The sequence below is a fragment of the Triturus cristatus genome, chromosome 12 (genome assembly GCF_964204655.1).
Source record: "Triturus cristatus chromosome 12, aTriCri1.1, whole genome shotgun sequence".
In the NCBI taxonomy this organism is placed as follows: Eukaryota; Metazoa; Chordata; class Amphibia; order Caudata; family Salamandridae; genus Triturus; species Triturus cristatus.
Genome location: NC_140595.1, coordinates 214,604,425 through 214,631,752, shown reverse-complemented (window position 1 = coordinate 214,631,752; position 27,328 = coordinate 214,604,425). Strand labels below are relative to the sequence as shown.

The window sequence follows — 27,328 nt, the reverse complement described above, 5'->3', positions numbered from 1 at the left end:
CAAAGTGCACATGACCTGTGCTCAATTTTTGCATAATTGGATGGCTATCACTAATACCTATTCTTGCATAGGTTTTTGCAGTGCTCTTTTGCCCCTCAGCTAGGTTCATGTTATTTCAGTAACTCAACTTACATCGAAAAGACACTGCACATAAAGAGGTAAAATGGACTGTGAATAGACTGCACGAGTAATATATTGCATTATTATGGCACCTTGTCCCCTAGAATTATATATTCATGTCAGCTTTGTGTATCCCTTCAGAAAGGAAAATGTTTCCTGAAGGCTATTTATGTGTTATTTGATAGTTGGAGCTTTGGGCTGCTTTTTGGGTTGAAACTGGTCTGCATTGGATGAATTTGGGCTAGTACCTTTGGGCTTGGGACGGTTCTCAAAATCTGGCAAAACTGTGCATATGAAGGCCAAAGTGAATGAAAGTCATGATTCTTATTATGCCAATTAAGATTATTATTTCTTTCCTAGTGGCCAACTATCATGTCCTCCAAATAGTAGTTTGTGTAGCTCGCTGTTAGGGAATTTTTTTATTTTGTTGCACAGAGGTACATATAAAGATGTTTTTGTTTGGCTTGTTGGCCAAGTTTTATTTTGTAAGCCTGAGAGCATGCAAAGAAAACATATGTAGATTCATTTGTATTCTATTTGTTATGTATTTGTTTATTGGTTTCCATTAGCATGTAACCATAAATGGGTCTTTCAGCTGTTCATGTAGTAAATCTGAAACTAAACATATTTTTTTCCCGAAGTTTTATATAGCGCAAACTTTGACCCGAAGGTATTGGGTATCAGAGCACTTTACATGAGCACCAGTTGCGTTAGACAAGGACACATTCGTTTTTTGTTAGGCACGGGGAGATTAAGTGATTTGCCAAGAACCACAGGATGTTGAGCGTCATTGCCGAGACTCAAACACGTTCCCCAGTTTTGAGATCGACCGCCCTAGCAGTTAGGCCACATCCTCTCCCCATAAACATCTCAATTTTTGGCTTGGGATTCCTTGCTACTTGTAGTAGGATAAAAACTTTTCTAGCTAGCGCATCTTGAAGTTTCAATTCTATTAGGGACTCATAGGCGAGTATTGTGCTTTCTCTTTCTCCGCTGTTTATTAACATATTTTTACAGCAGCCAATTAAAATTCAAACTTTTTCAAAAAGTACATTTCTCAATAATCCACACCTGACCTCATCCGCAATATACCTGATCAGGTCATGCCTCTGCAGATATATTGACAGGACGCCATATAGTGTTTCTCTTTCTTTGCCAACAATGACGAACAGTCCTATGAACTTGAATACACTGAGGTTCTCAACTGTCCACTTGACTGATGAACTGGAGCAGAGTCTTCTGCCGGAACAACTGCAAACTAGAACTGGAACCCGGATCAATCCACTGGAACATGCCTATTCTGTTTTCTGCTTGGAACCTGGAAAAAAGGAAAAACTCGTAATCTTCAAATTGCAAGGAAAATCTCCACAAATCTCATTAAGCCAATGTTCTTAACCCATCAATGAAAAATCTCAACAATCATGTTAATCAAATATAAGGCTGGGCAATAATGCATCATGCAAAAAAAATTAGACATTCTTTGTAAGATGAACACGTGGGATAATCCTCGCCTACGAGTCCTTAATCGAATTGAAAAGTCTAGACGCGTTAGCTAGAAATCTTTTTATTCTATGTCAGGACCGGAGGCTTCGGATTATGCTTGTTTAAAGCTAATTTAATACCACCAAGGCTACTTCTAAAATAGGTTTGTGCTAGAATGTTTTAAAAGTAGAATCTGAGTACTAATCAGCAACCCTCATAATGTCCTGCAGTTGAGAACCCAGGAGAAATGATTTGGAGACCATTGCTCCCCTAACTGAGTGGGCCCCATATTTACTAATGTAAACACCCGCTTCACCGTAGAGCCACTTAACCCATCTTGCTAAGGTGGCGGAGTAAACTGCATTGAAAGGCTTTTGAGGGGAAATGAATAATTGTCTGACAATAGAATGGCAAAATTCTCAAGTATGATCCGCATAGTCCTTCAAACATTGCACAATACTTGATTTTGGGTTGTTCATGAAGTGCAAATATGAAAATTGCCTGGAATCAGTGTTTGTTCTTCTAGATAAAGTAAAAGAAACCCCATTGGGAGTAAACACGCTACCTGTTAAATCCACTGCTTTCACATCGGATACTCTCCAGCAAGACGCAAAGCAGTATAGTCAGCTTCACTGACAGTTGCTTCCTAGAAAGATCAGAATTGGCCGGCCACCTCTGTAGGAATGAAAGGATGATATTTGCATACCACAGGTATGCATATTTGGTTCGTGGAGGATTGCTTATGCAAATTCCACGCATGACCCAGCTCACCTAGGGACTATCACCCACCGGTTTCCCATCCAGCAAAGCATGCCCAGCTGAGATGGCAGAACGCGAATTGTTAACAGATGAAAAAGCTAGTCCTTAAGATGCCAAACCCACTAGGAAATTGATGATGACAGACAATGGGGGCCCACAGGGGATCCAAACAAGGTTTGTTGCTCCAATCCAGCCAGCATCGCCAAACTGAAGCATAACATTTATTCGACCAGGATAGGAGAAGGAAACCTTCAGATTGTTCTGAAAGGTCAGACAAGAGCCAACGGTCCCTGAATTGCACCACACCATGAGATGTAGATTGCTTTGCATTAGTAAGGGATGCCGAAGTCCATACGGATCCAGAAGATGATTCGGGACTCGTATAATCTGAGATGGACACGCGCAAGATATCTCCATCAGAACAGGGAACCAAGGTTGGGATCTCCACAAGGAAGTTATTAGAATTAATTCCGGCCACTGTCTGCAAGTTTTGGCGGACACTCTTGTACTCAAGAAAGATGGAAGGAAGGCATAGTGGAGAGGGCTGTGTCGATCCTGAAGGAAAGTGTTAGTGGCCAGAGCCTTCGGATCTGGGAGCCAAGAAAATAAATCTGGAAGTTGATTGGATAGGTATGAAGCAAACAGATCCTTTTCACAGGGGCCCAATTGTTTTTGGAGCAAGTGGAATATGGACAGGTGTAGTTTCCACTCGCTGGCATTCTGAAGGTGCAGAGAATTCCAGTCCACCACAATGTTGTTGCAACCTGGGAGATACTCTGCGATCACTGTGATGTGGTGCTGAAGGCAATAATGCCAAAATTCCTTGCCAATCTCCACCAAAATCTGGGATTTGGTCCCGCCCATTCTGCTGATGTACTGGATTGTGGAAACGTTGTCCATCCTCAGTAGTACATAACAACAGTAAGAGTGGGTGGCAAGTGTCTTGATGGCGAAAAAACCCACCAAGAGCTCCAAGCACTTTATGTGGAGTTGCAATTTGTTGGACTTCCATCTCCCGCCAGTGGAAATATTCCTGCATCTGGTGCCCCGACCACACTGGCTGGCATCTGATTGTATCACCATGTATGAATGGGAACCAAAAATGGACCTGCAGTTTCAGGCTGTCATGTGATCGAGGCACCATTGCAGTTCTGCTCGGGTTTCTGGCACGAGACATCACTTTGGAGCATGAAAGGCCTTGTTGAAGGTGACAGTTCTTTGGGCGCTGGAGAGCTCAATAATGAAAGGGGGCTGGGACTATTGCTTGTATTGAGGAGGTTTACAGCCCTACAATTTGGGCTAGAACCCTCAGAGAGACTCTGGGGCAGATTTACAAGAAAGTGACGCATCTGTAGAGATGCGTCACCTTCCCTGCGCCACCATGCAAAACCCTTGCGTCACCATGGATGCGCCGTTGGCGCAAGGATTGACAGATGCGTCAGAAATTCTGACGCATCTGTTGACAGAAAAGTCACGCATTGCTGGAGTCGTGTCACAAGCACGACGCAACTCCAGCAATGCGTTTTGCGGCCTATTCCCAATACACTGCGTCACTCCTTATGCCTGCTTCAAGCAGGTGTAAGGTTTTGACGCAGTGGCGTCCTAAAAGTCATGCAGTGAAATCTTGTAGATTTTACTGGGTCACTTTTACGAGGGTTTCCTGTGTGGGAATGCCTACCCTGCATACATTATACCTGACACAGGTATAATGTCACGCAGGGCTTTACAACGTGACGCCTCTCCCTAGATGCGTCACGTTGTAAATGGGCTGCAACTTTTACGCCGCCGCTGCGTCACAAAAGTGACGTAACGACGGCGCAAAAGTGACGCAAGTGGCTTGTAAATCTGCTCCTCTGTCTTTGGAAAGAGTTGAACAAATTACCTTCTGAACTAGTTTCTATTTCGGACGGTCTAGGGAGGGGAGTGTTAATACAGAGTCAATTTGGAGGCCGAACAATTCTATGCACTAGGAGGGGCAAAGACTGGACTTTTTCGGATTGATCAGAAAGCCCAAATCCTGAAGCAGTTGAATGGGATATGAGAGATGGGTTAGCAAAAGGTGTTTGTCCTGCACCATCAACAGGATATCGTGGAGATATATGATAAGACAAACTCCTCTGACGCAAAGTTGTTCCGCTACCGGATGCATCACCTTGGTGCTGAGGACAGACCGAAAGGAAGGACCTTGAAATGGAACGCCCCCCCAAGTGAATTGGAGGAACTTCCGATGAGGGGCAAATATGGGAATGAAGACATATGCATCTTTCAGGTCAAGATGGACCATCTATTCTCCGCCCTGAAGGAGGTCTCTAAGGAGATGAATCCCCTCCATTTTAAAATTGTGATAAAGAGTCCGGGAATTGAACAAACTCCTTCAAATTGAGGACCGGGGGGCACCTTTCCCTTTTGGGGGCCACAAAGATGTTGCTGAAAAACCCTCAGGGATCGGGGTGGCAAAGGCAAATCACCCCTTTCTGACTTATTTGTGTCAATTCGTCTTGAATAAAAGCTTGACCTTGAAGGGAAAAAAGAAGGGGTCATGGGAGGAGGAGTTGGTGGGGTGTCCTGAAAAACTCTAGTTTGAAACTGGAGACAGTTTCCAGAACCATTGGGCCCTGCGTGATGGGCTTCCAATTGCGGAGGAAGTATTGTGTCCTGTCCCCCAGTTGAATCGATAAAGGGGAGCTAAGTCTCACCTGAGGCGCCTGAAGAGGCATTGAAATTTCTTTGGCCTCGGGGAGGAACTATGTAGTAGCGATAGTGCACTCCACAGTTTCTGGATGGGTAGAAGGTTGAGCATGCCTCAGCGTCGTAGGTGGGCTTTCTGATTTGAAAATTCCTGGAAGGGCCTGATGTGACTGGATGGCCGGTCGAACACCCTCTGTATCGGCCGGCGTGCCCAAAAAGGCATTGTTTGTGGAACACCTTCTGCAGCAAGAACTCGGCGTTGTCGAGCACTGTGAAGGTTTGCACACATTTTCCAATATCTTTAACAAATCTATCTCTGAAAAGGAGGCTTTTTGCCTTTGGGCCTGGTTCTGCATTAGCCAATTCCGCTAGCTTGGGATCTATGCGGATGAGTATGGATCTACTGCCCTATGCCGACTAAGTGCAATTAGTATTTCCCAGCATGAATAGCACTCTCTGGGCCCATCCAGCCAGTGTGTCGGGGTCGATAGGAGAGCCTGCGTCTTTAGCCGAAACTACCATTTCCAAAAGTTTGCATAAGGTGCCTGCCAAATAGAGGACCTTATTTTGACAGGATTCCCATGACCTGTTGATCCCCTTCCTGGGATCTTTGGATGAACGTTTTAAAAAGGTCGCTAAATTAGGGTCCAGTTCTGGGGTTTCTGCCACTCTGTCTGTGAAGTCGGGCCGGAGACACTCCGAGTGCCATCTATTGTGCACTTTCTTAGCAAATGCTTTCCTGATGTGCTCTTGGATGTAGTGTGCAACATGAGAAAGAGGGGCCCAAGCTGAAGAAAGAGGATGAATGATAGAATCTGGGTCAAAGTCTAGAGGGTTTTGAAGGGTGGAGGAGCGTGAGAGGAAGAAGAGGGACAATAGTAGTAATGGTGGCTCCTCGGACGTTTCTGAGCTGGAGCAATAGTCATCGGTGTCGAGGGAAGAGGGTGGGTCAAAGTCTGGTTACTTCTTCTGGTGATATGTCGCGTGCATAATACGTAGGGTTATAGGTAAAGGTACGAGAGATGCAGGTCATAAATGCAGTGTGGATCCAGTCATTGGATAGTGGGTCATTACCTGCATGGGCTGGGCTGGTTGGAGGGCGGAATTGAGGGCATACAGCTGTAGGTGACTGGTAAAAGGCTGAAGGGTGGCTGCTAGGGCCTGGTTTGCAGAATGTGTTGCTGAGGCATCTAGGGCTTCTACCAGATTCTACTCAAAGAGGGGTAGATCATCCTACAAATCCGGTTGATAGGTGTCTTCAGCAAAAAACCGATGCCCTGCCATGATGAAGAAGATGATTGAAGCTTGCTTGTCAAACTTGTAGGGGAGGCATAAGGCTGGCACAAGCAGCTGAGGGGGGCTGGCAGCCCGACGAGTGACACCTGGGCTCTCAGGCGAAGCCTGTACTGTTCGTTTACACTTGCCCGCATGGTCGTAGGGGAAGCATTAAACTGTGCCCTCTGGCAATTGCAGCTCATGGACGTGCATCGCTCACGCTGCCCAATATTCCAAGGCTTCCCGCAGTGTGCATATTGTGCAGGCGGCGAGCTAGAAATGGGACAGGTCATGTGAGCGATAAAAACTCTCCGCTTCCAGCCTCAAGAGCCCCCACTTTGGGTGCGTGATCTGTGGTAGTGAGCCCGCGATATGCGGATGATAACGTTATAATCACTGTAAACACAATAATGAGAATAAAGGTAGGAAGTACATATCTCTGGTGCGGGGCAGCAAAGAAAGAGGAATGGATATGGCATCCTGTCATTATATCGGCAGAAGCATGACCTAAATGGGTGTATTGCGGATTACGTCACATATGGATTGTTGGGAAATGTAGTTTTTGAAATGTTAGAATTTTTATTGGTTGCTGCGAAAATATGTTAATAAACAGTGGAGAAAAAGAAAGCATAATCCGAAGCCTCCGGTCCTGACGTACAATTGTGCTACATATGAAGGCCAAACTGAATGAAAGGCAATCATTGATTCTTTTTATAAAAAATTGAGATTATTATTTGTTTTCATGGTGGCCAAATATCATGTCGTCCAAATAGTAGTTTGCGTGGCTAACTGCTAGGTAAATTTTTCATTTTGCTCCACAGGGGTGCATAAGAAAGCTGTTTTTTGTTTAACTTGTTGGGCCAGTTTTATTTTGTCAGCCAGAGAGCATTCAAAGAAAAAGTATGTAGATTAAGATGTATTCTATTTGCTATGTATTTGTTTACAGGTCTCCATTAGCATGTGACAATAAATGCGTCTTTCAGTTGTTCATGTAGTAAATATGAAACTTAACAAATGAATTTAGTAGTATTGTGCTACAAGATATCACTAAGTTGTTGGCTCTTATAACTTCATATTCACTTCATAACATCACTTGCAATAGCAAAACTAATCATTTACATAGTGTAATGTGCATAGCTGTAAATTTGCATTACAATCCTTTCAGCCATTTTGTCACTACATTACAAGCATGTTTTGGGATCCCTGCCCCTTTTTTAGGTCTCGCCTACGCAGCGCGCATGCGCTGCATAGGATAGACCTTTAGCCGTCGGCACAGCTTTGAGGGCAAAAACTTGCACGCGTTGCATTGCTTCCAATGGCAACGCGTGCACGTCTGGAGATTCCCTTGCGGGAGCGAGCGGCGCCATATGGTCGCAATCATCGCACCCTGCTGCACGCTCCCGCAAGGGAATCGCGCAGGCCCCCTCCCCCTGCTGCCACGCGACGCGCACTTGTTACATTTGTTTGATGTATACTTGGTTCCCTATTTGTGTGAACTGCTCTGAGGTTCAAATCGTAAATATTGCTTAGTATGGGTTTCCCGGCTTTCAACAGTGATTCCCTGGGGGTTCAAAGGAGTTAAAAGGTTAAGAACTGCGATGCACCCCAAATCAGCAGAGAGCAGGCAATTAGCAGATAACAAAACCATAATGTGGCGATAGCACTGAAGGGTTGCATAGACTCAGCCCCAACCCTCAATGAATAATACAAATTTTCAAAAATCTAAAGTCGGAAACGTGAATCAAAACATACCAATTATTAATTTACATAAGAACTTTTAACAAGAAATCGCCCTATCTAACTCAAACCGAAACATCCTTACAATCTTAAGGGTGCTATGCCGAGCAGGGAGTGGGGTGCAGAGTAGATGGTCAGCACATTTTAAAGATCACTTACAAGTTTCCTGGGCTCTCTCAAATACTCTGCCACAACGGATAGGCCTCTAAACATCACATAAAGGCACATCTCCGAGCAACCGCGACCACCCCTAAGTAAATGAATAAAATAATGTTTTAAAAAGAGGTGACTGCCTTTACAGCACAACGAGGAAATAATCTGTACCCTTCGGACACTGGTGGTTCTAACCACCACACAGCACTGATGAGTTTAGTTTAATATATAATAAACAACGAAAAACATGTAAATAATATTTATTGTTTCGCGGTCAAAACAGTTGAAATGTGTGAAGTATGTCGCAGATAGATTTACATTTACGCTGTTTTACATTGATTTCGACAGTTGGAAGTCTGCGCACAGAAGAAATACCTTGAAAAAAGAGGGGACAATAATGCGCTTCATGGCCATCCTTAAGTTGCAGGTATTCTCTGAATGAGCCTCTCACTTTCGACATGGCCACCGCGTTTATGTGCACAAATTACAAGACAGGCGTGACCTTTTTGTGTTCATGGATTTGGTTCTTGCTTCATGACAATGAGGGCAAGGCGTGAAAGCATGTGACATATTTGAGAAAGATGGCGCCCTCCAGGTGCAGTATCATGAAGAGGTACTTACTGTTACTGGCGCAAGAGAACTTTGAGTTCAGACTGCCGGTGAGTGACAGACTACATTAAACGTCTACCACTACTTGCAGTTGATACGTCTTCAGAATTAAGTGCACAATTTAGAATAGTCAAAACTTCCATTTCATTGAACGTGTCTTTTTTTTTGTCAATGGGGAGAGGATGTGGTCCATCGGCTAGATTGCCGACTTTGGTGCTGGAAACCAGGGTTCGAGCCTCGGGGTCGCGTCCACATCCTGTGATTCTGGGCAAATCATTTAATCTCCCCGTGCCTGAATGTGTAACGTAACCGGTGCTCATGTAAAGTGCTCCAATACCTTCGGGTCTAGTTCGCGCTATATAAATCTGCAATCATTATTTTTTTTTAAATGGCACTTTGCGCCCTGACTTGATGTTTGGATTATAATATTTGAATGAATAATCAATATGCAAATCGCTGTTGATTAAAAAGCACTGGTTGATGATGTCGAACTTCATGGGACTTCTTTGCCATGTAGGTTTAATCACCTTCATTTCTGGAGGAAGCTGTGTTGACCGTGTACAGGGTGACCACGTGACTTCATGTAACTGGGACACAACTTTTCTAGAACTGAGATTTGATTTAACATATCAGTGAATTTTTGGGGTTGTACTCTTGGTTCATTTAAATTTCCCCTTGAACCGACACATCTCATGACATGGTTATGTAAAGGCATAGTCCAGGAATGGAAAAGGTGTGTCCAGGTGACGTGGAGCCACCTGGCCACCGTAATAATGCAACACCAGCATTGCTTTAAATGGAAATTAAAAGGTGCAGGTACTTGTTGAAATGATGAATAGTAGTCACGAGGTAAACCAAAGTAGAGGTTTATTGGTAAGTTACAGGATGGTAGTTACAAGTAGATAAGTCCAGAAGATAGCAAGTTCCAGGTTGGTCCATGGCTAGTTCATGGCCAGTTCATGGCCTCACCAGGAGCTGCACCTTTGCTGCTCAGCCCACTCTCTCTAACTGTCATTCCTCCAGTCCACCAGGCACACCAACATTCTACTCAGTCATCAGGCACTCCAACATTCCACGCACACACTCATGCATACTGGCTGAGCAGCAATAAATCTAAGTACAACAGTACTCATTATGTCAGAGTACCTCTTTAGCTTTGAGAAATGCTGGTTCTCCCTTTACAAGTAGTTTACCATTGCTGGGGAGTGCTTGTCTTATTTCATATCGAATTTAAGAAATGCAGGTACTCGGTATCTGAAGGTACGTGTGAATTTTTAATCACCGAACGCAATGATGAGGGTGAAGGGGTCTGTTTCCTCATCAGGGTTACTACCGGAGCTTTATTATAAATGTTTTTTGCATTTTCTGTGCCTGCCTCGAGTACTGCACAACCAGAGCGATGGAAGGAATATTTGAATTAATCTCAGCCACTAATCACTCTGGGTGCATTCTGGTGTATCATGTTTTTTTTCTAGAGACCAACCATGTGCTAGTCAGCTTGGGTCCTGCTGGTAGGAAAAGTCCAGTCTGAAATGACAGGCCAGGTGCCGTACACATGGAACATAAGCAACCCTAGACTAGGTTCAGCCTCATCAGTGAGATAAGCTTGATTTCTGTTGCACAGTGAGCTTGCAGGACTAAGTCTGTTTTGAATATGGCTAGTCTCTGTATAGAGAGTCACAGTGGGAAAAACATGATGGACTAGGATTTATCCAAATTGATTGCAGTCATTGAGATTGAATTAAGCATTACATTAATTCATTTACTGCTTGTTACCGTTTGAGTATGGCCGAGGGGTATCTTTTCCCTTGTCGCTTATGGCTGCATTTTGGAAATAAACACTGGCAAAGCCAATAGGCCTGTTTTTGTCCTAGTGCATATACACTTAGTAACATACCAACTGCATTGCCCAGGCAACTATACAGACATGCATGTTAACTGACAACAGATTTCTAGGCATGATAGTTTGCAAAGCCTCCCAATGTACTAGCTTTTCCACCAGCTTTCTTAAGCTGTTGTATATTGTTGGGAAGGAAAAGCATCTCGTATGGTGATAGGAGGTGAACCCCTCCCCTGAGTGCCCCACCTGCAGTGATATCTTGATCCTTGGTACCAATTTTCGTTCATGGGCGAACATGAATCATGCGTGTGCATCGTGGCCTCAACCTATGTCACGGATTGTGGTCTGGTTAGGGCGGGAGGATTGCACAGTGTCAATCTTGTAGTAAAGGACTATTGCTCTTACTAAGAGACATGTGTTACGAGCATGATGGAGGCAGCATGCTTTTTAGGTCTCGCCTACGCAGCGGGCATGCACTGCTTAGGAGGGGCCTCTTGGAATCGATAAGCTTTTTTGGCCAAAAACGTGCACGCATTGCATTGCTTTCTATTGCAACGCGAGCACGTTTGGCGTTTTCCTTGCGGGAGCGAGCAGCGGCGCCATGTGTTAGCAATTAGCGTGCTCGCTCCCGCAAGTTAAACGCTGCGTGCCCCTGCTCTCGGCCGCACTCCCCCACCCCTCCCACTTGTTTATTATTGTAGGCGGCCACTCCCCTTCCTGTAAGCGACGCTTGCCGGGGCCCTTGTCTTTCAGCGCTTGTTTTGCATTGTGTTTAACTCTTCTCCGTCTTTACATTCCTCCCTCAGTGGCACGCTGCTCCTACTTAGCAACAATGGCGGGAGCATTTTTTTTTTTTAGCATACCAAATAATCTGGCAGCGCATCTTGTTTTTATCCTTGTTTTATATAGCGCAAACTCAACCATGAATACCACTTACGCTACACAAGGATACATTCGAGCCTCGCGTACCTGCTTCCTGTGGCTCACTCCTCAGCTGTTCCCGTGCTGTAGGAGGCGCCCGCCTCCCTTGTGGGTTCTTGGTGAGTAGCAGACTTCCCGGGTCCTTGGCGAGGCTGGACCACTGTTCCGCTCCTGCTGCAGCCAGCTTTTCCTTTGCTCCTCCTCACGTTGCTGGCTCCATCTCACGCCTGCAACCCACCCTGCAGGCTTAGCATCAATGCCATGCAGGACTTGGAAACACCTCCGAGGCAGCCGCACTCCTAGCCAATGGACTGCCGATGACCGGTTCCCACCAGTTATAGCCGCCGCCGCTCCTCGGTCTGTGCAGGCCTCCCGATCACAACTCCCTGCTTGGAGGTGCTGACCTCGCTTTTCTTCCTGGCGATTCCTCAGCATGTTCCTTTGCTCCTCGCTGGTTCTTCCTGGCGACCGTAGCTCCGTCCTCCGCAGGTCCCTCTCGGCGGCGATGGATCCCAGGCACCAGGTAATTCCGCTTCAGACTGATTGCTTAAAATCTTCCTCCAGGATTGGGTGGTTAGCAGCTGGTTTGGGGGGCAACCAATCCGGTGTGCCCCCCTTTTCGCGTTCTTGCTGGGGGGGTTCCCACCTCCGGGTGGCGCTCGACACAGGCCCCTATCGGGTCCGGCTTCGCCTCCCCGGCCCATGTTTCGATTGTATCTTGTAAGCGTCACGCGGCTGAATCTGCACTTCTTTGAGTCTATGGAGCTGGGGTTTTACATTCCAGAAGTGACTTTTGTTTGCTGATGTCTGGTGACGTCTTTCACTGAAAGGCCCCATTAGATGGGGCAGCCGGCCCTTTGATATTTTTAAAAAATACAACAGAAAGCACCAATAGGCCACGGTTCATCTTGTACTCAGCGTTCTGTCATCCAATGCGCATTATTTGCTGACATCATGTGTACACATTACATCAGCAAAGAATGTGCATTTTTGCTCAGCGAGTCACAGAGAGCATGGACAGGGGGTTCCCCCTCAGAGGGGTGGAGGCAGCTCCCCAACAAAGGACTCATCTTCACACTGCGTTGCATGTGGTTTGTAGTGTCGACCCCTTGGCACCTTCTCACAAAGAACGCGACCAGGTGCTGAGCTGGGCCCATGAGAGCTGCTACGGGGCCTGCCACAAGTAGCATCCACGTCTCGAGCTCCTCCCTCTCGGTGAAAGCATCCAGTGGGCAGAGTCAGCACCAGCAAACAAACATGGCAGCTACAGGTGACTGTCTTCAGGCATCAGCCATTTTTACATGCCCCTATTTTCATAGAGAAACTATATGTTCATCAAATCAAACACTCCCTGTCCTTCTCTGTCCTTGCTCCTTTCCAAAGCAACATCATTAACTTCATCATCATCGTCATGATCAGGACTTTAAGCGGGATGAAAGAACTGGCGAAGGGTGTCTCCCAAAGGAGCGTGGCCTATGTAATTAAGGGCGTGGCTTAAAAAACACCTAGGCTAAAAATCTGTGCTTAGCAAACTGTTGGTATTTTGCTGCTTCTGTCATTGCATCCAGATAGATAATACAACAAGTAACATTACACCTACAACAAGCCAGGACTATTGGCATTGTCAATGGTTGTTTGTTGCATAAGATCAATAAGTAAGAACTATGGCTTCGGTGCATATGATACTGAAAATGTTTCAGTTCTGAAATGATGACACTGGGCAATACCTACAATGAGTCTCTTTGAAGTTACACCCTTTTATCTGTCTGTGACATCCTTTAATTTACTACGTTATTTATGTATGTATGGTTTTGTATGACACCTACTTAGATTTGAACAGTATGCAATTGGGACTGAGTAGGGCCTCCACCTCTTAGTCGGAAGGCCTAGTATTAAAGAATGTTTGTGGCGTGATTCCAGCTTATGTGATAGGAGTAGCCAATAGGTCTCGCTTTTGCGACCTTATAAGTATTTAGTTATGCAGCACAATATCCTTGGTGCAACAACATCAACCGTTGCATGGCTAAACACTTTTAAGGTCCCAAAGGCGAGACCTATTGGCTATGCCAATGCTTGTTTTTTTTTGCACCCACTTGACCAAACGCCGCAAAACTTTCAATCCCCCCACAATGTAACGGGTGCAACAGGTCTGCATAGTTTCGCCGAGATTCATCAAATGGGTGTGAAGTTATTAAGGGACAAAAATCCACAAAATCCCTCTCTCTAGTAACCCTAACTATAGCTACAGAGTGGCTGGGGCCAAGATAGATAGATAGATAGATAGATAGATAGATAGATAGATAGATAGATAGATAGATAGATAGATAGATAGATAGATAGATAGATAGATAGATAGATAGATAGATAGATAGATAGATAGATAGATAGATAGATAGATATGTAGCATAGTAAATGAAAGGCTGGCCACAAAAAGTGAGTGTGCAATTTACTATCACGCTTGCAACCAAATGGTTCATAGTCCTGGCCTTAAATTGACAGCACAGAACTTTAGTTGGCACAGCCCTAAAGTCTGCAGTTTCTTCCAGGAAGTGACATCTTCCATTCAGGCCTCCTATAGACCTTCGACTTGAATTTCCTGCAATCATCACTGGAAATATTTTAACCATGGTTTCTGAGTAGGGGAATTTGGCCATAGTTTAGTAAAGCAGGACTAATTTTTCAATTTGTACAATAGAATTTCAGTTAGGGTTGTTGATTTCATACTTTATGTTTATGGGTTGCCGTAAGCCTCTTTGCAGACCTTTGAGGTGGCTTAGCTTCCAATGAGTCTTTTGGGAGTTGGCAATGGGGTGGTGGTTTCTCATCTTCCTGATCTGTTTTAATAGGACACCTCCCTAGTGTCCTTAGAGAGAATACCCTGTGAAACTCTGGAGAAGGCACCCTACAGGTTCCCAACTCTGAAAGTTTTCTCTTTAGAGGGTGTGGCTTAACAGCTAGGGCTGCCGACTTTTAAAGTGGGGAACCAGGTTCGAGTCTGGCAGGAGGCTCAAACATCCTGTGATTCTGGGCAAATCACTTAATCTCCCTCTGCATAAAAATGAATGTGTTAATCTGTAACGCAACTGGTGCTCATGTAAAGCGCTCTGATACCTAAATCGGGTTAAGTTTACTCTATTTAAAACTGCTAAAGAATTACCTCCAGAGTCTAGTTCAGGCTGCAAGAACCAGTAGTGCAGCACCTTATCTGAGGGATTGTTTTCTAAACAAGTTGGTCCTCTAGGTGAGGACTGTGTTTTAATCAAAGGTGGATTTAGGCCTCCAGGCATTCAGGGTTGAGGGAGTCCCATTTATGACACCACCTTCGTAGACTCCACACAGTGGCTCTATTGAGAGTGTGGGCAGTGTTATGCCTGGGTGTGTTAAAAATGACCTAATGAAACTATGATGTTTATTAAAGGGTCCACTCCAGAGTTTCTTCTGAGTCTGTCTGTAGGACAAGGGAAGTGTTAGCAACGTGGCACAGCCCCATATATGTATACCACCTTAATCCTCCCCGCCCCCTTTGATGACACTCCCCGGCCTCCATTGTGGATTGCTCACAACTTCATTGTAGAACTTAAATTAAAGATGTATCAGGCTTGCACAGTCCCCACCTCCTGTCCGTTCGTTTTTTGTCACAATCTAGGGACTTACCCTTTCAAGGGATTTACAGCTGTGCACAGGGGGACATCTCCTAATTAGGAGTTGCTACTTGGATGTTATACAATCTAGGGACTGCCATGAGGCAGTGGGAAAGGAAGTAATGCTAGATTACCTACACAGGTGAACTTCGTCACTGGAATTCCCAGACCCTAAAGGAGGTCAGACTGACTGGTTTGTAGGAGAGGTATGATATTGGTCAGGCAAGACAGAGTGGGGCTGCCATCTTATGGCTCCTGCTTGGAGGGGAGGAGCTAGGTATAACCCATCTGATTGGGTGGGCAATTGACATCATTATGGCAATGGGTTGTCTTTCAGATGTGTACCCAAGAACGGGGAATCAGAGTGAGAAGGTCTTCCACTAATTCATTCAACCAATACTTCCCCAGTAACTAGTCTTCCTAGGAAATGAAATAATGGGTAGAACACACCACCCACTTACCCATCTTTCCCTAACTATGACTGTGTATGTGGTCTTGAGCTGTCAAACCTTAGTTATTCAAATATCAGACCTGCACTGTGAGAAGCACTTTTGAAATGTGTCAAGAAGCACACAGGTCAATAACAGTTCATGCTTTGCCCTGTTTCTGTGGGAGGACTGGCATCCTTACTGCACCACTTTACATTGCAGTAAGGTAAAGAGAAGCAGTTTTCATTGTACTATGTGTGCATTAAATTGTAGGTGTGAATGGCCTTCTTCCTAAAGCTCCTTGCCCACACACGCCCCCCTTACACATGCCAATGGCCTCTTTTTGGAGTACAAATGAAGTTTTGTTTTCAGAAAGCATGCGTGTTCTGTTTACTTTCATGTAATGTCACACGAGGATGATGTAACCTTGCATGTCAGTAACTCTATTCCCACGGACAGGATGGGTGTTCCAGGGCGGAGAGGCCCTAGAGAATGTGGACACACCCACACAGTTGTAAGTTTGTGGATGTTTACAAGATGTTTCATGGCCCTTGACAATTCTTGGAGCAAGCAAATATTCTCTGTTGCCAAGGGTAGGAGTAAATTCATTGCCACGGTGGGAACGTATAGTAAACACCCGCAAAATTGGGAGTATTGCATCCGTTTCTCCAGTCTTTTGACTATGAGGAGAAAGGCAAATAGATCCTTATGAAAGCATTCACCCTGGCAGAATTGTGCACTCTGAAACAATTACACATGTGTAACAACTTACTCTTGTGAGCACTCCATGAAAGATGTGAATAGCACAGGTTTCAAGGAATACTCCTGGAATTCTTGAAGCATTCTGAAAATCTGTAGATCTCCATAAACAGAGGTTAAAACCTACAGGTGTAGATTTACAACTGGGTTTGTGAATCAGACTCTGGAGGTGCAAAGATGTGTTTATGAATTTGTAATCAAACTGTACAGTTGCCATGTGATTTATAACCCAAGTTGTGTAACGTTTTAGCTGCTAATGAGTATCCTAGATAAACTTGTAATGTTGTAATAGACTATTACATGGAATGCATGATTTTGTCAACAAAATCTATTTCATTTTACTTACTACTACGCTCGTTTTGCCTTCAATGGACCATCTCAATAACCTTCTAGACATGCGCTGCTGCTTATTATCAAACTAAAGCCCAGATTTACTAAGAATTTGCGTCGGATTGCGTCACTTTTTTGGTGCAGATCGACACAAAATCCATTTGGGGTTCAACAAAGCCATGCGAAGCCCAATCTGCATGGCTTTGCAAAAAAACAGTAATGCAATGCAGCGCTGCCTTGCGTTACTAGACATCAGGCAGGTGTTACATGGGTGGAGAATGGGCGTTTCCATGCAGCCACCCTAATATTGTGACGCAAACCCATATTTACACAGACTTATGAACATTGGCTTGCGCCAAAATAGTGTACCAACCTCAGGCTGGCGTAACAATGAGAAATATCTTTATTTTTCCTCGTTATTTCCTCTTTGTATGTGTCCAGCGTAGTACTTATGCAGGAAGGTACTCCTTCCTGTACAAAAACAAACCTAACGTTAACGCAGGCATCTTTGCACTATGCACAAGGGTACCTGCGTTGGCACTATGCAGCCCAGAGTGCACCAGCACCAGCAGGGAACAGAACTGCAGCAGCTCTTTTTAGATATGATGGAGTCCTGCTCTCTCCCTTTCACTCACCGCAGTGCAGCATCTTCTCATGCTGCACTGTGTAGTGTGCAATCTTAGCAAATTCGGGCCGGCATAATGCAAGAGAAGTTTTATTGGGAAATGTGCCTCATTGGAAAGGCTTGCTCAAAAATACAGACACGCATTGCCAATGCCAATTGGTCTGGCTTTATTTTGATGCATTCTGTACTTACACAGGCACACTGTTTACCCAGCATGCACTAAGGCATAACTTGCACATACACAAGGAACTCCCCTCACACTGACATCCGTACGTGCACATACACACACATACATGCACACGCACACATGCGCACACACACACATGCGCACACATACACACACACACACTGCACACATACAGACACACCTCTCACACTGAACTTACACAGGGGCTTCTATCGATCAATCAATAAATCAATTAATCACCCTGCACTCACACAGGCACATCACTCATTTTGCACTCACATGGACACAGGTCTCAGCCAACAGATAGATTCCTAACTACATGCAGGAGCTCTTTGTTAGACTTGGCATGGTTTCCCCTGACTTTTTGCCTCTACCTCCTGCAATTTTAGCTGTGTGATGAATTTCGTTTTTGCTGGTTTAGATGCTTTGGACACTTTGCCACTGCTGATCAATGTCAAAGTGCAAGTGCTCCCTGTGTAAATTGTAATTATGATTGGTTATCCTTGATTGACATATTTGATTTGCTGGTAAGTCCTTAGTAAAGTGCACTGATTGTGCCAGGGCCTGTAAATCAATTGATACCAGTGGGCTTACAGCACTGGTTGTGCCACCCACATGAGTAGCCCTGTAAATACCTCTTAGACCTACCACTGTAGTGTCCGCGTGCGCAGTTTGTAACTCCCATATTGACCTGGCAAGTGAACCCACTTGCCAGTCCCAAACCTTCCCATTTCTTACATGTAAGGCACCCCTCAGATAAGTTCAAAGTACCCCCTTGAGCAGGGTGCAGAGTCTGTTAAACGTAGAACATGTACTGGTGTGTTTTACATGTCCTGATAGTGAAGTACTGTGTATTGCATTTTTCACTATTGAAAGGCTCTCTGTCCCATAGGTTAACATGGGAGCTGCACTGTAACATCTTACAAGTGTAAATTTACATTGGGACAAGATCGAGAAATGGAGTTTAGGCTTCATAAAGGTGGTTTTTAAATTGTGTGTTTGAAAATGCCACTTTTAGAAAGTGGGCTTTTTCGTGTGTAACCATTCTGTGTACCTCTGCCTGTTTGTGTATTCATCCCCTGGTTTTGGAGTGACAGGAGCTGGGGGTGTTCATTCACTCTAGACAGTCACAAGGGGGTTTGAGGTGTGCTCTGCCTTTCCTGGGTGACTCATAGCTGGGCTGAATAGACCTGGTCTGCATTTAGAGTAGTGGGAGGAGCTTCACTAGCACCTGAATAGGCTAGGTCTCATTTGCACAATTCTGTCTCCACCTCCTGTAGAGAAACTGGGCCAGAGAGGACAGAACTGGTTTGGAATGGGCTCAGACACCCTTGCCTCAAAGAGAACAAAGAGAAAATGGGGTATAAGTATTGGACCTTAAACCCCAGAGAATTTGATCCCTTTTGGATTCAAGAGGAACCTCTACCAAGAAGAAGAGGTGGAGAGCTGTAAGGTGGAGAGCTGTCCATTTGCTTTGTTGCTTTGATGGGTTGGCCTGCAGTTGCTGCTTCTGCCAAACAGAGGACTAAGACTGGAACTTGTATTCAAAAGGACGCTAATTTCTATTCTTGGGCCCTGAGAATTGTGTGGTTGGTGCTGCAATGCAAGAAGAAAAATTCCAATGCCGCCAGTGATGTTGTGACTGGCACAGAGGCCGGGGGCACTGCTCATGAAATGCACAATGCACCGCCCGCCTGCACCGCAGCTCCAACACCCGTCAACAGCTGCTGTCGCCTGCAATTATCAGACTACCCGACGCCAGTGCTTGCACCGACGCCATCACCGCCAGCACCAGCATCACGTTATTGTGGAGTCAATAACCGATGAGGGTGACTTCAAGAAGCCTTCAATGTCGCATCGCCTCATCAGAACAGCTGCCTCATCCTGATGCCGCCTGACCTCCCCTTCTCCTGGACTCGATGCCTCACCTCTTCACAGACTCGATGTCTCTCCTCCCCCATGACAGAAAGGAGCCAACTTCGCCATCGACACCTCACCTCCACGACGCCGTGCATCGCCTGTTTAGGGGGTCTGTGTGACTCCCTGCCCGAACCGCTCTTTGTATTTGTGCCTACCACGACAGTGTAATAACCCTTGGTGGAGCTATTTGTTTCTACGATTCTATTTTCAAAGTAACCATCTTAAAAGTGATATCTTGATACATTTATATTGTTTTTTGTCATTTTGGTCTTGTTTGGTTCAGAAAAAGGTACCTTATTTTTCTAAACTGGTGCGCTGTCCATTTGTAGGGTTTTCACTGTGTTACTGTGTGTTTGGGTAAAAATACTTTACACATTGCCTTCAGGATAAGCCTGTCTGCTCATGCCAAGCTACCAATGGGTGCGTAAGGGTCATCTAGAGTGTGTAATTCCCTTACCCAGGGAGGCTGGGGGGACAGCTTTGAAGGTATTTTCTTTTTCAAAAAAACTTTTTGGTATTTTGCTGTATGTTTCAAACAATGTCTTCACTGATGGTGTATTAATTATCAAACTGCACCTTGGCCATCACAGTGACATTTCATAGAATCACTTTCACTTCACGATAACATGTAAAGAGTAAGTCTGGCAGTTTTCGATAAAAATTACTGTCGTCCTGTTAGAAGTGATATTTATATTCGGATGATACTTGTTGTTCGCATGCGAAAAATGCACAATACTTTAGTTTCTTTGTTTAGTCCCTTGAGGCACAGAGGGGATGTTTGGGCATATAGGTGAATGAATTGTATTATTCTTTGTGGTATTACAATACAATCATTTGTATTACTTCCAGCCCTGAGGAAGTCGTTGGGTCTACAACCCATATCCGATGAAACGCGTTGGTGTAAGGGAGTGGAAGACTTTGAACGATTAAAAGATTTGACAAGCCCAAGAATACGAAAACTCTTTTTTGTTTATTCATATGACTGTATTATTATTTGTATTTAAATTGTGTGTGCTTCAGAAAGTGTTAAACTGACATCTGTCAGGTGTCAATTGGTGCCTGAGAGCAGATAATCCCTAATGTGCTTCACCCTATAGTTGCTGCAGACAACTCAGAGCGACTGTGTAAAGTGATACAGGTTCCCTCTGAATGGGGGGTGGGGGTCTCAGGTCCCTTGAAGGTCGTTGTGAGTCCAAATATTCCTGTTGACTGTCTGCTTGGCAATGTCCTGGAGAGTTCCCCATGGAAGGAGGTGGAATGCTCGGCTCATTTGAAGATGTTGTGTCTGTCTGAGTAGACGAGTGAGACCACTTGGTCATTGGCAGTCAGTAAGGGGTATCAAGAGGACCCGGAGCCTGAAACAGGGGCCCAGGTGCCTGCCAGAATGAGGATGGGGCAGGGGCATGTGAAACCCACCCCAGTGGTTCCACGGTTCAGGAGGAGACATATCCTTGAGAGAGATGCCCTGGAACCGACAGGGAAGCAAGAGGCAGAACTGAAGACCTACTTGAGCTGACTCATTGGTAGCAGGAAGGGGGTCTCACCAGGGAGGAGTTCTGCAAGACACAGATGGAGCGCCGTACTCTTGTTGGTTTGCAGAAACAGGCTGCAGACCAGGCAGCAGGCGATCAGTCTGGATCACATTGGATTTATCGGGAGAATGGTCTCCTCTACATTAGGCTTAAGGTTGCTGAGCCGGGGTCTGCCTGTGTGCTGGTGGTGCCCGAGCGCTCCAGGACCTTCCTACCGGGTCTAGCTCATGATGTGGTTTTGGGAGGATATTTTGGGCACAACAAGACCTTTCACAGGCTTGTCACCCACTTCTTTTGGCCACAAAATGTGAAGGCACACTGACACTCATTGAAGGTCTTGTCAGACTTGCCAGTCAAGCGGCAAGAGTGGGGGGAAGTGTAAGGCTCCCCTTGAATCACTGACATAATATCGACAGCCACATTATCGACCTACGTTTTTATCGACCCCAAAAATATCGTAAACCAAAATTATCGATGACACTAATATCAAACATATAATTATCGTTATATAAAATATTGAACATTCTTTAAAAACATACATGTCCAAAATATCGATCACAATAATATAGACAGCAATATTATACTTTATAAAAAAATATCAACAACTCAAAAATAGATAAAACACACAAAATTAAACACCATAAATATAGTTAAATAAATAAACATATACTGCATATAAAATACAAGCAAAGAAGTAATTTTTGAAAATAGTAAAACATAACTTAAAACATTAGATAATAAATACACTATTAATAACCATTTAAATAATTCAACTTGTGGAGAAAATAAAACTGACTCTTAATTAGCGTTTTCCATATAAGGAAAACAACTACCAATGCAAATAAAACAATAAAAAGTAACCCATAAAAATGCACAATATTAAAATGAACCAATGAGGTTAACCAATCAATTAAATAAACCCTATATAAAGAAAGAAAGCTTACTCTTATTTTACACCTTAAACCAAAAACAATAAGGAAGCCGAAACGCAGCCGGATTTCTACCACACACAAGGACTTCATCAAACAAAAAGCTATTGCATTCTTCAAAAAGTAAGTAAATTACCATGTATAAAATAACAGTTAAGCTAATATTCAAAATCTAATAGTTTTCCTACTCAAATAATTAAATTATATTTTTTTGCTATTTATGTCTCCTCTACAGATAATTCTCAAAGCATCAAGAAAATAACAGATCACCTCCTAAAACCATCTAACTAATAAAGTAAGTATTCAACAAAACGCCTTTCAAAAACATCTAAAATACCCAATCAAACCCCAACTCCATCCCAAACACCCACCCCATGTACAAATTTAACAAAATGAATAAAAATATGTTTTACTTTTCTTGCAGAAAGACCAACCACTTAACAGGATTCATCAAACAAAGAAATAACATCTCAATTTAAAAGCATCTGAAAACGAACATTGTAAGTATATTTATAAAAATGTGTATTTAATAAAACATAAACATGTATAATATTCTTTTTTATAATTTTCATATTCATTTGTTATAGATTTACCACATCGCAATGACAGAAGTCCCCCAATGTATAACATCCCAAAAAGGAAAATAAATTCTATGTTACATGGGGTATGTCTACACCCAGAAAAAGCAAAGTGAACTAAAAGTCCATTGGAAATGTAGCAAGTACTATTTAAATAAATGTTATGGTTGGGCAACAACTAGAGAAACAACTGTTTTGTATACAAGGGAGCATAACCATCCTCCTAATGTAACTGAAATAGACATTAGGACAGCCCTTGATAACCTTAAAGAAGCTAGCACTAGCTCACAAAAACCTACCGGTGAAATACTGAAAGAGCTGCTGCCTAGAGTACCCAGACATGCTACTGAACAAATGCCCTCTATTTCTTCATTAAAAAGAACTATAGCTCTCACAAAGAAAGCTACAAAAATGTTTGAAGAGGTGGTAATTCCCCCTGAACTATCTATAACTCACAATGAAGAACCCTTTGTTCTCTATGACAACAAATGCAAAGAAAAGAGAATGATTATGTTTGCTACTGCATTATAATAATAAAGCTTCAACAATCAGAAACATGGATGATGGACGGGACTTTTAAAATCTGTCCCAAACCATTCTACCAATTATACACCATCCATGGTCTACATCAGAACACCAACATCCCCTTTATCTACGCCTTGCTTCCCAATAAACCAAATTCCACATATATGGAAATACTAACTAAAATTAAACAAGAGACTAATAATATTTTCCACAGAAAAGAATTATAGATTTTGAGCAGGCTATGATAAATGCAATTCTAAAATCCTGCCCACACACATCAATTCAGGGATGTTACTATCATTTCAATCAGTGTCTATGGAGACACCTTCAGAAATCTACACTAAGGGGGTGATTAGGATGAGTTCGCCCGCCATCCTCGCGGTGCTGGGACCGGCGCCAGACGTGCGGCAGTCCCGTACCACTAATTAGGATGCGACTGCCACCGTGGCGGTCGCATTCCACATTTTTGACATTGCGGCGGGTGCTACTGTAAGCAGCACCCGCCGCAATGCCAAATTGCCATGTTGTGCATTTCCATGCACAAGGTGGCAGGCACCACGCGATGCCTGCCACCTTGTGCATGGGAATGGAGGGGGGTACCATGGGTACCACCCAAATGCACGCCCCATCCCCCCGGGGGCCCGCAATGGGCCCCCATTGCAAATCTCCACCAGCCTTTCCATGGAAAGGCCTTTAAAACCCAGCATCCTAATATGGATGGCGGTGCTTGCTAGGCACCGCCATCATATTGAGGCCCAAGTCCGCCCGGCCAGCAATAGGAACAATTGCTGACCGGCAGAAAAGCGTCCGCCGCAATACCCCCTGCCATTATAATATGGCGGGGGTAAATCGGGTTGCGATGGCGAGTGGATTGCCACCGCCCGGCCGGCAGTGGCGATCCGCCCGCCATCCTAATCACCCCCTAAGTGTAGAGTATGCAACAAACAGTTCATTCGCATACCAAATAAAAAAACGTGTTGCATTGGCCTACGTCCCAGTAACTGACGTGGCCGAACATTACAACCTTTTACTAGAAAGTCCTTACTACCAGCAACACGAACAAAAATTAAGTCCCCTCCTAGACTATTTTGAAGATACCTGGGTGGGAAGACTCCATAGATCAGGCCACAGAAGATAACCAAAATGCCAAATTCCATGGTGGAATGTCTACCTTAGCACACTAAACCAAGAGGCAAAAACCAACAATGCTGTTGAAGGATGTCATAATGTCTTCCAAGCACCAACAGGACGAGGTACACCTACCCTACACAAACTCATACTCTCCTCCAAAAAGAACAGAGCTACCAACAGCTAAGAATGGAGCAATCTGTCACACAAATCAGGCCTAAAGTATCCAAACAAACTAAGCAAATGTTTCAATACCTTCAACAACAAGTCAAACTATACCCTCCAACAAGAGGCCTAGAATTCTTAGGAATAATTGCCAAAAGCCTACTCTAAACTCTTGAGGCAGTGTAAAATGTATAATACTTTTCTGATTAAAATATTAAAATACATAAAAAACAATTTTATTTCTTCACAAAACTAATTAATTTGTCTAATATATTTTTATCAATAAATAAATATTTATATAGGCACACTAATTAGATATTTGAAAAAATAAACAACAACAACAATAAAATTGATATTATTTCCCTCCCACAATAAAAAATGTAAATAACTTACCGTTTCCGTAGTTGTAGACAGAAAATCCCACATCTTCTAAAATAATCCAGGTAGCTCATAATCCAAATAGATTAAAAAGTTTCCCCAAAAAAAATTAAAAATACAACTGTACCAAAAATAAATCCTCGGTCCGTAAATCCACAATCCTGAAACCATACAAAACCGAAAAAGTTTATTTAAAAAAAGAAACGCTCCATGAAAACCCGACAAATTAAGAAAGTGTTAAATAATTATTAGTTACTAAAACTAATATACACTTCCTTAACTAAAAAAAAGCAATCTTCCGGCAACCGTAACTTCTTTCGAATAAAACCTATGAAAAAAACACAAACATTCCCACCCACACACATTTACACATATTATACAATATAACAGTATTACAAACATTACACACAGAATAATAAAACATATCTGACCGTACTTTAAATTTTCTAAACTAGGCCTCAAAAAGTAACGCTACATAAATTGTCGATACCTAACTAACGCATAAAAACCGCCATTACTTCAAAAACCTAAACTCAACACACACTAACTACAACTTAACTACCTTCAAATTTAATTAAAAATGTAGTCATATCGTCTGGCCTCGAGATTCCGGTATAATCAATGGCTGGTGCCCGACCTCAAGCGTATTGGTTTAGTCCTCCTGCTGTCTCTGTAGATTCCAGGTGCTGCGACACCCCAGATGTGAATGCTCTTTTGAGACCTGTCTTCTGTGACCTGCTTTTGTTATGTTTTGTCATAAAACCAATAAAAAAAAATTAAAAAAAAAAAATGTAGTCATATTAAAGAAAAGTATTCTTACCTGGCTCGATGTGAAGCAGCACCCAACCGCGACCTTCTCCTCTTCGAAATAACCCTAAACAACCACGAGCGGGTACAAAATACCAGCCCCAAACAAATATGGCAGCTTTAAACATATAAAATAAATGCAATTTAATTTAAAAAAATTTATAACGTGATATAAAACTTACTATCATGTTTAATTAAAATACTACAATTTCTATCTTATTTGTTTAAATGCATTATATTGGTGGCGGTCGCACCCTAATTCACGGTGCGGGACAGCCGCATGTTTGCTGGCCGGTTCCAACACCGTGAGTCCGCTATTCTCATGGATCCCATAATATTTAATATTATAATTACATATATTTACATGTTCATAAAACAATTATTAAAAAAATGTAATAATTTTTTTCACTTTAAAAATTATGTACTTTATAAATAACATTTACAAAATAAAAACGATGGAATAATTATTAATATTATTATTTTATATATTAATATTACTTATTAAAATATATTATGTTTTTGTATAAAAATCTAACTATGTTTACAATTGTTAAATGTATTATAAAATGTTTAAACTGTCATAATATTAAAATGTTCCCAATTTATGTAACTAATTAAAAAATGTTAATAATACCAAACTATAATTAACAACTTTTAAAAATATATATTAATTTTTTTAAAGTACCTACAAAATGTGAAACTACAGTATCTGATATTACAAAATTTACACAACTGTTTAAAGCAATGTACTAATGTATTAAATCATTTTTCATTAACTATTACATGTGAAAAATTATATATACACAAACAATGTTGTTTTTTGTGAAATAAATATAATTTCCTATCTTTATGTATTGGTTTATTTTACAGATTTTTAATAAAAGAGAATTATTTTCATTTTCATTCCAAAATATTTTGAAAATAATTAAACTTTCTTTAAAAAATACAAATGTATAATTTATTGTCTACCATTTCATTAAGATTATATTCAATGTTACATGTTAAGTTTATTTTTATTAATTATACTGTATAAAATAATATCTTTTAATAAAATATATATACAATGTTATATTTTTTCCTCCACAACTGTCTTAGAATTATATTTTTATACTACTTTAAACTGTAATAATATATTTTTTAAATAATTGAAAACACATTTAGCAAAATTACTATTCCCACTACACGTAACATAATTACAGGCTAGGTATTGCACGCTAATCTTAAATAATTTACTATTCCCACTCCATTTACTATTAATTCAGGGTAGGTGCTGGACACTTAACTTAAATATTTTCCTATTTCCCCTCCAGTTAGTATTAGTTCAAGGTTGGTGCTGGACACTAACCTTAATTAATTTAATATTCCCACTCCAATTAGTATTAAATAAGTGTAGATGCTGGACACTAAATTAAGATTATTATTTCTTTCCTAGTGGCCAACTATCATGTCCTCCAAATAGTAGTTTGTGTAGCTCATTGTTAGGGATTTTTTTTATTTTGTTGCACAGAGGTACATATAAAGATATTTTTGTTTAGCTTATTGGCCAAGTTTTATTTTGTAAGCCTGAGAGCATGCAAAGAAAACATATGTAGATTAATTTGTATTCGATTTGTTATGTATTTGTTTATAGGTTTCCATTAGCATGTGACCATAAATGGGTCTTTCAGCTGTTCATGTAGTAAATTTGAAACTAAACATTTTTTTTTCCGGAGTTTTATATAGCGCAAACTTTGACCCGAAGGTATTGGGTATCAGAGCACTTTACATGAGCACCAGTTGCGTTAGACAAGGACGCATTCGTTTTTTGTTAGG

The 27,328-nt window shown here is 42.5% G+C and overlaps 1 long non-coding RNA gene across 1 annotated transcript in view; it reads right to left on the bottom strand.

The window, feature by feature from the left end:
* Positions 1-1,268: 1,268 nt before the first annotated feature.
* The window catches only part of LOC146773107 (uncharacterized), a 73,902-nt gene continuing 47,842 nt past the window's right edge, over positions 1,269-27,328 (bottom strand). Inside the window, exon 3 of the long non-coding RNA XR_014972148.1 lies at positions 1,269-1,438. This is a non-coding gene — a long non-coding RNA (uncharacterized LOC146773107). The remainder of the gene's footprint in view (positions 1,439-27,328) is intronic.